Source organism: Strix uralensis, chromosome 15 (assembly GCF_047716275.1).
Source record: "Strix uralensis isolate ZFMK-TIS-50842 chromosome 15, bStrUra1, whole genome shotgun sequence".
Lineage (NCBI taxonomy): Eukaryota > Metazoa > Chordata > Aves > Strigiformes > Strigidae > Strix > Strix uralensis.
Window position 1 is genome coordinate 10,408,842 of NC_133986.1, and position 10,845 is coordinate 10,419,686.

The 10,845-nt window shown below is 38.8% G+C and overlaps 1 protein-coding gene across 1 annotated transcript in view; it reads right to left on the reverse strand.

Annotated features, from left to right (window-relative positions):
• SHANK2 (SH3 and multiple ankyrin repeat domains 2) overlaps positions 1 to 10,453 on the reverse strand; it is a 338,478-nt gene extending 328,025 nt beyond the window's left edge. Inside the window, exon 1 of the mRNA XM_074884646.1 lies at positions 10,409 to 10,453. The gene's annotated coding sequence lies outside the window, so the exon portion shown is untranslated. The remainder of the gene's footprint in view (positions 1 to 10,408) is intronic.
• Between the last annotated feature and the right edge of the window lie 392 nt (positions 10,454 to 10,845).

Sequence of the window (10,845 nt, forward strand, 5' to 3'; positions counted from 1 at the left end):
GAAAGATGTCATTTCAGAGACTGAAAAATAAATAACGATGACACGTATGAAGGCTCTAAGAAAGTTAATCTGTTATCCTGCAGTTCCCTTGATCTGCCTCTGTAAAATGGGGTAACTGATTCTTGAGTCCTCTAAAGCACCTCCACTCTGTGGAAGAAACTGGTAGAAAACCAAATCACCTGCACGTTATTCAAAGAAACCCCCCACCATGGTAACTACCTAAACAAATTTAACCATACACTATTTTGCTGTTCACAACCCCTATAATTATGATTTTATTCCCTATCCACCAGTCCTTCACTTAAATTCACTTTGGTTACACTGTCAAGTAATGCATTTTTGATCTCTCTGATAAATAACTGAAACACCCAAATAAATATTTTAGAAGATGTGTGCTGAGGCGTAAGTATTAATGTACCAGAATGCCAAGTTAAATTCCTCCTTTACTTTTCTCTGAAGGTCTTCTCAGCGTGGCACCTCTTACTTTAAAACTTAAATATTGATTTGAAATCATTATTGAAAATCAATGGTCATATCCACTTGTTCTCACCAGCACCACCAGAAGATTCTTCCTATTGCTCTGCTTAAGGGCAGATTTATGCAGTTCTTGATTTCTTTGCTAGGTGACCTGCACAGGTGACAAATTGTTTTGAAAAAGGGCTCAAGTGACACTTTTTTCCCTTTTTTTAAGGAAAAAAGAGGAAGAAAATTGAATGAAGTAATTGTTCAACCTGCTCCTTTTTTTCTGAGGAGGCTTGTTATCCCTTGTTCAAGTATATTTGCACAGCACAGACTTGCCAAGAAGACGCTAAGCCCCATTAACTTCTGGTATTTAGAGTCTTAAATACCAACATCATATGATTAAAGTGGGTCTTAAGATCAGACTGTAAGAATGTGATTTTTTTTACCTTTTTTTTTTTTAAACAGATGTACCTCACCATTAGCGCTCCTGCGCACACATAAAATCTACACCTGCAACGTACTTCTGCAAATACAGGGCCGTTTTCTAAATGTTTCTTCAGTTTCCAAATAGCTTTGGATGCTAAAATTCTCGTTTGTCCTCTGTTCTACTTAGTATTTATTTTCCTTGTAAACTATTCAGCCGGTCATGGTATCTTCATGGAAAGGCTGAAGTTCAATCAGGCAGATGCAAAGAGAGCTTTTGGGAAAGGATAGATACAAAGAATACAGGAGACGAGCAACTTACTGTACTGAATGAGCAAGGTAGAGCAGCAGATGTAGAAAAAGCTTAAAAACATTTGAAGTAGAAATTCAACATGAGAAAACAGAAAAACAGTCAACGTTTGACATGAGAAAACAGAACCTGCTGGAAGACAAGAGAACCAGGTGCAAAGATTTAGCACAGAGCAGCACAGTCAGGTTGGTTAAAATGGTTAAAGTCTTTTTATATAAAAAAAAATTCAAACATATTGCTAGGGGAAACACAGCAAGTATTTATAAATGTTAACCACAGTGAAGTTTACAGTAAAGGCCAACTCCCACTGGCAATATACTATCTTAAGTGCCTTCTTTTAAGCACCTGCAAGGTTTCCAGTGCAATTCTGTCTAACCTTTAAATAAAGGTCACTCTTCCCGACAAGGCCAGTCCCACAAGCCCCAAGGCAGGTAGCTTCTAGGCTCTCTTCATTTCTGTAGTTGTTTTTAATATGGCCTCTAGTTTTGTATGTTTATTAGAATTTCCATTTTCAAATAGCTAGCCTAACAAACAACAGTACTCAAGTCATTCTTTAAATATTGCTTGCAATGGATTCTATAGTTTACCTAGGACAAAATCATAATGCACTTTGAAGTATTAAGAGACTGGATCCCACAGCCATTGCATACACTTACTTGTAAAAACAACTTTCAATTTGAAAATTCATCTGTTCAGGATGTATTAATCCAGCATTCTAAAACACTTTAAGGAGATGTTAAGCAAAAGAAGCTAAATAAGTAGCAACTAAATAACTAATTCAAATATGATGAAAAACAACAAAATCTTTTAAGAAAATGCACCAAGCATCCCAAATCTGAGATGTGTCTTTTCAGACTCATAAATTCAAATAAATACCCCTTTCTAAGCAAGTAGCATTGAATCTGTCATAATCTTTATATGGTTAATCTGGCTAGGAGCAAAAATCCATAGATTAACCTTCTGAGATCCTTTTTAAGCAATTTTATATCTTGCATATCAATCGTGTATGTAATCCCACTGCAGTCAACAGAATTACTTTAGGAATACCTCCAACAAGACTTGACCCTGCATGTTGTATTCATGAGCAAAACAACAGCCAGGGTATGAAAAGCCAACATGAAACACTGAAAAGTTTATCCAGTTCTGGATCCAGTAATGCACTTCATAACATGACAGCTTTTCAGCTATCACAGGAAGATGTGCTATGGATTCAGCTGTTACACTGACTCTGTCCCCAGTCCAAAGAACAACTTATAAATATTTACTGTCATGAAGCATATTTGCATATAGTAACTGGAGATTTCAAGTTGTAAATTTCAGCAATGTAAAAAAATAAAAATTCCCCTTCAGTTATCTGAAACAAGATGTGCGTAACTAGCTATGAATTGTTCGATATAGAGGCATTACACCTAATTTTAAAAAGTCCTATTTATAAAAGATGAATAGAATGGTCATTTTGGTTTCTCCAGAAATTTTCCTTACAAAACAGAAGCATGTAGGGCAAGGAATTTTATCTTCTAGCCTTTCTGTTTCCAGCCTCTGCTTGCACTTGACTATGTAAATATCAAAAAGATTATAGTATGCTGGGAGGGAAAGGACATAAGAGAATTTAAAAATATTTACAACAGGAATTTGAAAAAATTTCAAAGCTTGTTGAACATATTTACCTCAGGTTCATCTCCCTGATGGACAAAGCAGTTTAGTTGCTTGTTAATTTGCATTTTATGCTTGTCAACCTTTTTCCTCTTTATCCATAAAGAAAACGTTTTTGTGATAATTGAAACATAATTAAATGTTAACAGAGAAGCACTGTTACTGTCTTGTTATGGAGATTAGGTCCTGAGAGTAGATAAAGCAGATTCCCTCTTCTCCTTACATATGGGTTAGCATTTAGAATTTGCTATAAAGTTTAATCTGGAGTTTCTTCAGATGCGATGCTGATGGGGGCTACTATATTAATTTATTTGCTGTGTTGCCAAAAATAGTCTCTTTTTTTGCATTACTTTAATCAAAGAAGTAATATGCCAGTTTAAAAAGCAACACTTCAAATAGATGCTCTATTTTTCTTATAAAACAATGAGTTATCTTTGTCCAAGAGTTGGTTGAAAAAAATTCAATTACTCGTTCTTGTTGTGTGTGTTGGAATTTTTTTCTTGTTTAGTTTCAACAAATTAATTTTTATTTCAACTCAGTAGGAAACACCCCTTGAAGTCTATAGAGGACACCGGGTACCCAGCGTCTTCAGCTGGGTGGGATTTGGGGACACAGATCTCAGACTCTCCAGGTCTGCAAATCTGGGGCAGTCCCCTGCCAAAGTGCCTTATAGTTGGAGATTTCCAAGTTATGCCACTCCAGTGCAATGCTCTAGGGAGGACGCCAAAATAAGGGAGTTCTGTTCCAAAGCTCAAAGAAATCAGGCTTTGAAATACAGAAATTCTCCACAAAATAGAATTTTTCCATATATAGATCTGCTTAAATAGAGCAGTTTGCAAGCTGTCAAATGCAGAGACCAGTTTCATTGCTCAGCTTCATTTGTAGTTAGGTTTCATTTGAATTACTAATACAAGGGTCCAGAAATCTCTGATCAGGAGCAGTCGTACAAACATAGGTCAAGTTGTGACCATTATTTTTCACGTTGATAAGTATATTAGCAAATACATGAGATGAATAAACATCTAGTTCAGTTGCTGCCTTAATTTCTGAATAGCTGAGCAGGCACAAGCCCTGGCCTCAGTTAGGACCACAAAACCATCTTATATAGAGAGGAGGGAAGAAAAGGCAGAAGGAACTACCTGGCCTTCATACACTTAATTTCTTTTCTTATTCAAGAGGAAAGCAACAAATAAATGGTGACCCAGAAAGGATTTGCACACTGTAGAAGAACTAGGGCAGGTGACCAGCCCTTGGTTTAGCCAAACTCCAGTGTAAGCAAAGCCACGTGTTGTGTCCTCACTATCTCTGCGCCCATCTGCGTATGTCTGCAGCAAATATCTTTGCTTCCCAGTGACAGATGGTCTCCAGGCTTCTCTTATCCTAATTGCAGAAAAACTTACCTGATTTTTTTTCAGATGAAATATTGAAAAAGGAACTCTGCTGATCTTATCTGCATCTTGTCTACTTATTTTCCAACGCAAGGTAAGCATATCTTGGGCTTTAATTTATACTCCAGCCTGTGCAAGCAAACCTGTGCTCATGGCACAATTAAGGACGTTCTTTAGGAGTGTGTACATAACAATGATGGTGACGGCAGACTGGGGAAAAATATCTGTGGGCTCAGAAAGGTTAAGTGATCTGCCAAGATGACCCAGGCAGCACAGTGATTCTATAGAAGAACTGAAATAAATTATTCTCTTGGCCTTTGAGATTTTGATTCAACTCTTTGTAAAGCTAAGAAACTCATTTTTACCAAATTATATGTAGTCAAAATTTAGGCAATCAAGACACAATAAAACTGATGAAAAGAACCAGTTTTCCTCACCGACTACCAACACTCAATTATTACCTTCAGTAAACAGCTCAAGAAATAAAAGATCACTTCTGAGGCAAGAAGAAAACAGAGTAAGATACATGTTTATGGCTATTATGCAGAAGCAGGGAAACAAAAAATATAAAGAATACTAATGTTTGAAAATACAGAAAGATTCATAACAAACTCTTTGCACTTTCATTACTTAAATGCCAGGTGTAGTTTGAAATGTAACATTAAAAGTAAATAGCATGCTAAATCACCCTGGGATAACTGCTTACAGTACTTCTAATTTAGAGACAGAGTTTAGAGTACCAACAGTACTATTTTTCTGAAGTATCCCCCTCTCTAATGCAGAATCATACAAATACCAGCTCCCATGAGCACAATGTCATGGATTCTTTGTTGTGCCTTAGAGTTGGAGAATCAGAGTCATCTGGGTCAGAAGGGTCTCCAGAGGCCTTTAGTTCAGCCTCCTGCTCAGAGCAGGTCCAGCGATGAGATCTGCCTAGGCTGCTCAGGCATTTATCCAGCTCAGTCTTGAAAACCTCCAAGGGCAGAGACTACGCAACCTTTCTGAGCAACCTCTGCCCGACTGTCCTCATGGGGAAAAAGATTTTCCTCATACCCGGTCTGAACTTCTCCTGTTTCAACTTCTGACTGTTGTCTCTCATCCTTCTGCCATGCACTGCTGCACAGAGGCTGGCTCTGTCGTCTCAGTATCCTCCTGCAGGTCTGGGCCAGCTGATGCTCCCTGAAGCCATCTCTCCTCCAGGCCAAGCAAGCCCCTGTCCCTCAGCTTCTCCTTGCAGGACAAGGACTCCAGTCTCCACCTTCTCGGTGGCCCTCCACAGAACGTGCTCCACTGTGTCAACATCTTTCCTGTATTATGTGGGGGTCCAAAACCAGACACAGCACTCAAGATGCAGTCTACCAAGTGCCAAGTCAAGTGGTATAATCACTTTTCTCAATCTGGTGGCTCTGCAGCTTGCCAGGACAGCCCAGGTTGCTGTCAGCTGCTGTTCCTGCCAGGCACACTGCTGGCCCGTGCCCAGCTCGCTGGCCACCTGGCCACCCCCATCCCTCTCCTCAGAGCTGCTCCCCTGCCTGCCAGTCCCCACCTGCACTGCTGCAGGGGTTCTGCCTTCACGGGTGCAGGACAGTATTTGTCCTCGCTGAATTTCACATGGCTCCTGCCAGCCCATTTCCCCTGCCTGCTTCAGTCCCGAGGGATGGCAGCCCTGTCCCCTCAGTTCGGTGACATCTGCAAACTTGACAAAACCACGTTCCATCGCCTCCTCCGGGTCAGAGACAGAGGTAGGGTCATTTTGCCCTCGTATTGAAGCATGTAACAAAGCCGTGACCAAACCATTTACAGAAATTTGACCCTACAAAGAAGGGCAAGACGAGGACTAAACTTAGAAACAACACTAGCAACCACGCTGGATGTAAGGTCAGCTTGGTCTTACTGAGGCCAACAGCAAAATGCAGCACTTGTATCTGTATTTTGTCTTTAAATAGAGCTGTAAGGGTTAAGATAAAACCAAAAGATTAACCTACAATTATGGTTTAGTTCTATAACCCCAAAGCTTCCTGAAAGGCATATAAGCAAACATACATTTTGCATTCAATATGGTCTCACATATTTACACACTGCAAAATATATTCATATCTATAAAGTTTTTTCAACCACACAAATACGTGCTTGCTGTCAAATACACGCTTGCTATCGATGATATATTCCTTTCTTGTACTTGTACAGTCCAATCTATACTTTACAACAGAGATTCAGGTAAACTTCAGCATCACCAAAAGTTCTGGACTTGTTTATATCACCTACAGTGATTTCTTTACAACATGTAATTTCTACTCATTTATGTAGGTCTCTAATTCAGTCACAGGTAATATAAGTCCTAAAATGAGGCTGTTGCAGAACCAGAAATACTTTAAACAGATTTATTTCTAATTGACTAGATTTCATGTTGATTGTAGTCTTGTAAGACCTGATTAAGTGAATTTATTACCATTTATAATTTTATGACAGCATACTTTGGAGATTCCAGCCATGGAAATTATCACAGTCTAATCAAGATATGCAAACCAAATATGAAAGCACTTAAAAAAAATTCTTGACTGAATCATGATATATAAATATTCCTAATAAAAAAGTCTCTTGAACACCAGGCAAACTACTATCAGTTTCTGCCATCAAGAAATTATTTAGTAAAAGTTCTTACTAAATGCTCCATAGGTACCAAGCAGCTTCTGATACGGGGTTTCACAGTCAAGAAACCTTTGTGATGGCCACCCACATGGGCCCACGTTTCCCTAGGAATGAAGACAAGTGATGCCCAGGAATACCATGCGTGAGAGGACTCCTAGTTTTCTATAAAAGAGAGGGCTAGGGTGACCCTATCAGACGCACCCTTCGCTTTGCTTAACTTCTATTTTGCTGCTCAAATACTTCCATGTGTGTTGCTAATCTGAACAATTTCTATGCAAAGCTCATTTCCTAACACTTCTGTTGATGCTGTCAGAGCTACCTATCCCTGCACCTCATTATAAAAGAGCAACGTCTAGGCAGCTCTGCTTACTGTGTGATGCAGCTGTGAAGGGAAGGAAATAATTAAGCCCATCATGTGAACCAAATCCTTCAGGACATACCCATTAATGAGATTTACTGAACCCACTCTCTGCTTTGCCACTTGCAGGAATGAAGGAGGCAGAGACAGAGCAAGAAAAGCCCTCTTTTTCAGCATTAATATAAAACTAGAAATATATTTTGTTCAATTCACACTTTTAAAGGAAAGAAGCATTAAAGGAGATTTGCCATTAGGTTTTATGTCTGCTTAATGTTCTCCCACAGATTTTACGGATTTTATTTAATCTGCCTCACAGGTTTTTTTATGTTGTTTTTTTTTTTTTACAATTGCCATCACTAGCTGCCTCACTTCCAAAGTTTTCCCCAGGCCTTAATAAATTTAAACTCCTCTTCTCCACATATTTTTTTCAGCCACACAGGAAGAGTGACCATTTCTGCCCCTTTCGTGGTACTGGAAGCATATCTGAATTTAATTTTCTTATACACCATCATTTTTAGTTCATAATTTTGACGCTTCTCCTGTTTCTCCCTTAGGTCACAGGGAGCCACCAGCTCCTCCCCAGGTTTTTGTATGAGATTTTGGGTTGTCTCCTAACTTTCCGCCCAACAGAACAGGCCTCTCCCAGCACAAACCTGTGGCTATTAACATGCCTGACAGCTGCATTTCCTATCATTATAGTTTACCTTTTCTTGCCACGCAAGGCTCCCCCCGCACCTCTATGAGGCACACTAAGCACCAGAGCTGCACCACCGCTGCCGTGGCAGGAGGACCAGGGATGGCCCTTGGACCATCTCTTCTTGGCTGCCCCAACCCACGCAGGTACCCAGGGTCTGGCGCTGGATCCCCTTCTAACCTGGGGAAGACTCATTAGATCATAGCAAGTCAGAAAGACTACATACAAAAGAACAGTTTGCTATATTAAAAAGAATAAAATATATAATTACAGTATTTTGTATATTGTAATAAAGGCTGTTAAATATATACAATTATGTAATAAAAAAAGAAATAAAAAACTCAACCCTAACCTAAAGACTCAAACCCAGGGACTGGTATGTGCAACAAAGACTTATAGTAATATTACGAAAACCACAGAACTGGGATGAAAGTTCCATTTCAGTAACTACTCAAAGCACATAAAGCACAGAGGAGTGTTTACAGCCTGTATCAAACATCACTGTCACTGCTGGCTCTCACTATGGAACAGCACAGCGTGCTCAGTCATGAATGTCTGCTTCTCACATCTGCGGTGACTGGGACTGCTATGAATGTAAATGGGAAAGAATGACGTTAAAAAAAAAACAACCAAGACTGAAAAGGTAAGCAAACGCCTTACACAAGTACATCTATATTTTAAACTATATTTTAGTGTTTATACATTATCCAAGCTAGTAACTGTTGTTCCTTATGCTTCAGACTTACCTGAAAGGTACTTCGGTCACACACTGACAAGGCCTTTTTGTTTCCCACAGACAGCTTAGTACCACTGAGCACATAATTTAAAAATTGAGCTACTTAAGTTTATTTCCCTGTTCTTAGAATTATTTCACATATGCCCTTTCACAAACCACACTTTCGCACTTCTGTATCCAATTCAAATATATACATCCCTTATCAGGGAGTGACAGCGTGGGCTCTGATGGATTCTTTTGGTCATACCATAGACTAAAGACCAGCCTGACTCTTGAAAAGGTCCTAACCACAACTGTGAACTCGCTTAAACATTTCAGATGATAAAACATAATTATGCACATCAACTCAACACAGTCAAATGTAATACTTAAAATCCAAATTTGCACACCTGTTTCTGTACCATTACCTTCCTCTTTTAATTGGCATAAGTATTTATCTTTGATAGTGGTACTACCACAGAAGCAAACAGCAAATGCCTGATAAGCTAGAAATTTTTGTTGCACTGGCCTTTGAGGTGCACATATTTTTTTTTAATCTTTCTCTCTTTTTTCCATTTCTGCAGACTACTGCTCCAAATTATACCACTTCGTGTCACCACACACTTTATAGCAATCCATCTCACACATTTTACATAATTTCTGTATTTTCACTCTCCTTCCAGTGCTCATCCAAAGACACTGTTAGGAGTTACTATCTTATCTTTGATCTGTGTTCATAATGGACATTAACACAGACAACTGCAGCAGCCAGTGCAAGAAAAGGCACCTTCGGTTTCTCTTATCACAGAGAAAATTAGTTTTTTAGTTTTCAGATCATACAAAAGTATCAAGCTTTACCAAAGGAAACCTGATTTTAAATCTGTCGTTTTTCTTGTTTTCTGAGTTTAAAGTTTCTATTTCTTTTGTAATGATTGAACTGGAAGTCAATAAAATAATTCTAGTTTAAGAAATTGTTTTGCATAAAAAGCTATGTCGCCTCCAGAGTACTACCAAAACCTTTAAAATTGTTTTTAAAAGAATCATAGAAAAGATTAAAAAAAAAAAAAAAAAAAAAAAGAGATAAACATGTAGAGACTAGAAGCCTTTTTGAATAGAAAACACTGAAAATGCTGCATTCAGATAGGGTAAAAAAAAAAATACAAGGAATATGGGAATATGCTTGTGCTATATCACAAAAGGCTCCACACCGAGTCACTAGTCCATCAGTTCTCACCTAACTGTATGACAAGGGCATTACAGTACAAACCCTCAGAAATTCTTTACTCAAATCTAGTATCAGTTGCTTATTTACAGTGATCTCATTAATAAATTGCTCCTAGGAAAAAAATAGGGGGTTTAACATGTCTAATACAAGAAGTGTTATAACATTAGTCTACCTGCTAGTTCATATTTAAAGTATATTCGGTAGGAGGAGGAAGAGAGCTGTTACACGTGAGGATAAAACTTAACAAGATCTGCCAGCCGTCTTCACTACAGGCTACAGTTAAGCTGCAAATTTCTCTGCTCTGAGATCACTCTCGTAATCCACCCAACACTGTAAAGCAGGATGAGGAACATTTTCCTTGCTGGGGATCAAGCTGGTTTTTCAAGACTTTTTGACCACCTGTTTATTGAAATACACCTTAGCAGAATCCAGCAAGACACGCAATTGAAGTCCTGGGCTGTAACTGTAGATTTGCCCACCAATACGTGTAACTTAAACGATTTCTCTACAAAATTAGTTTGGCACACTTACCTGTCAATATACAGATGACAGTGATGGTGTCAAGATGATCATCAGAATTTAGCTCTCTCTCATCTCAGATTCCTGTAAAAAATACAGAGAGACATAAAGATTGACACATGGAGGAAGAAATTCAGTGACCTGATGGCCACCCAATTTAAAAATCTATAAAGCAGAAATGCTCACAGCACAAAGGGGATTTTGATATGTTAGTCTGCAAGAGAGATGGGAAGTTTATCACACTGCAAATTCCCAACATATTCATCATGCTGTAACATAAATATTACGCATAGTTTTGCAAGGGCGGAGCCTGATGTAACTTCAGCCACTGCAGAGAGCTTCTGGCAGCATGAAGTCAGTGCTAAGGCAAAAATAGGCTCTTTTGGTTATCTGACAGAAGGTGAAAGATGCTGCTCTTCTGTTTCCCACAGACATCTTCCTTGCTTTAA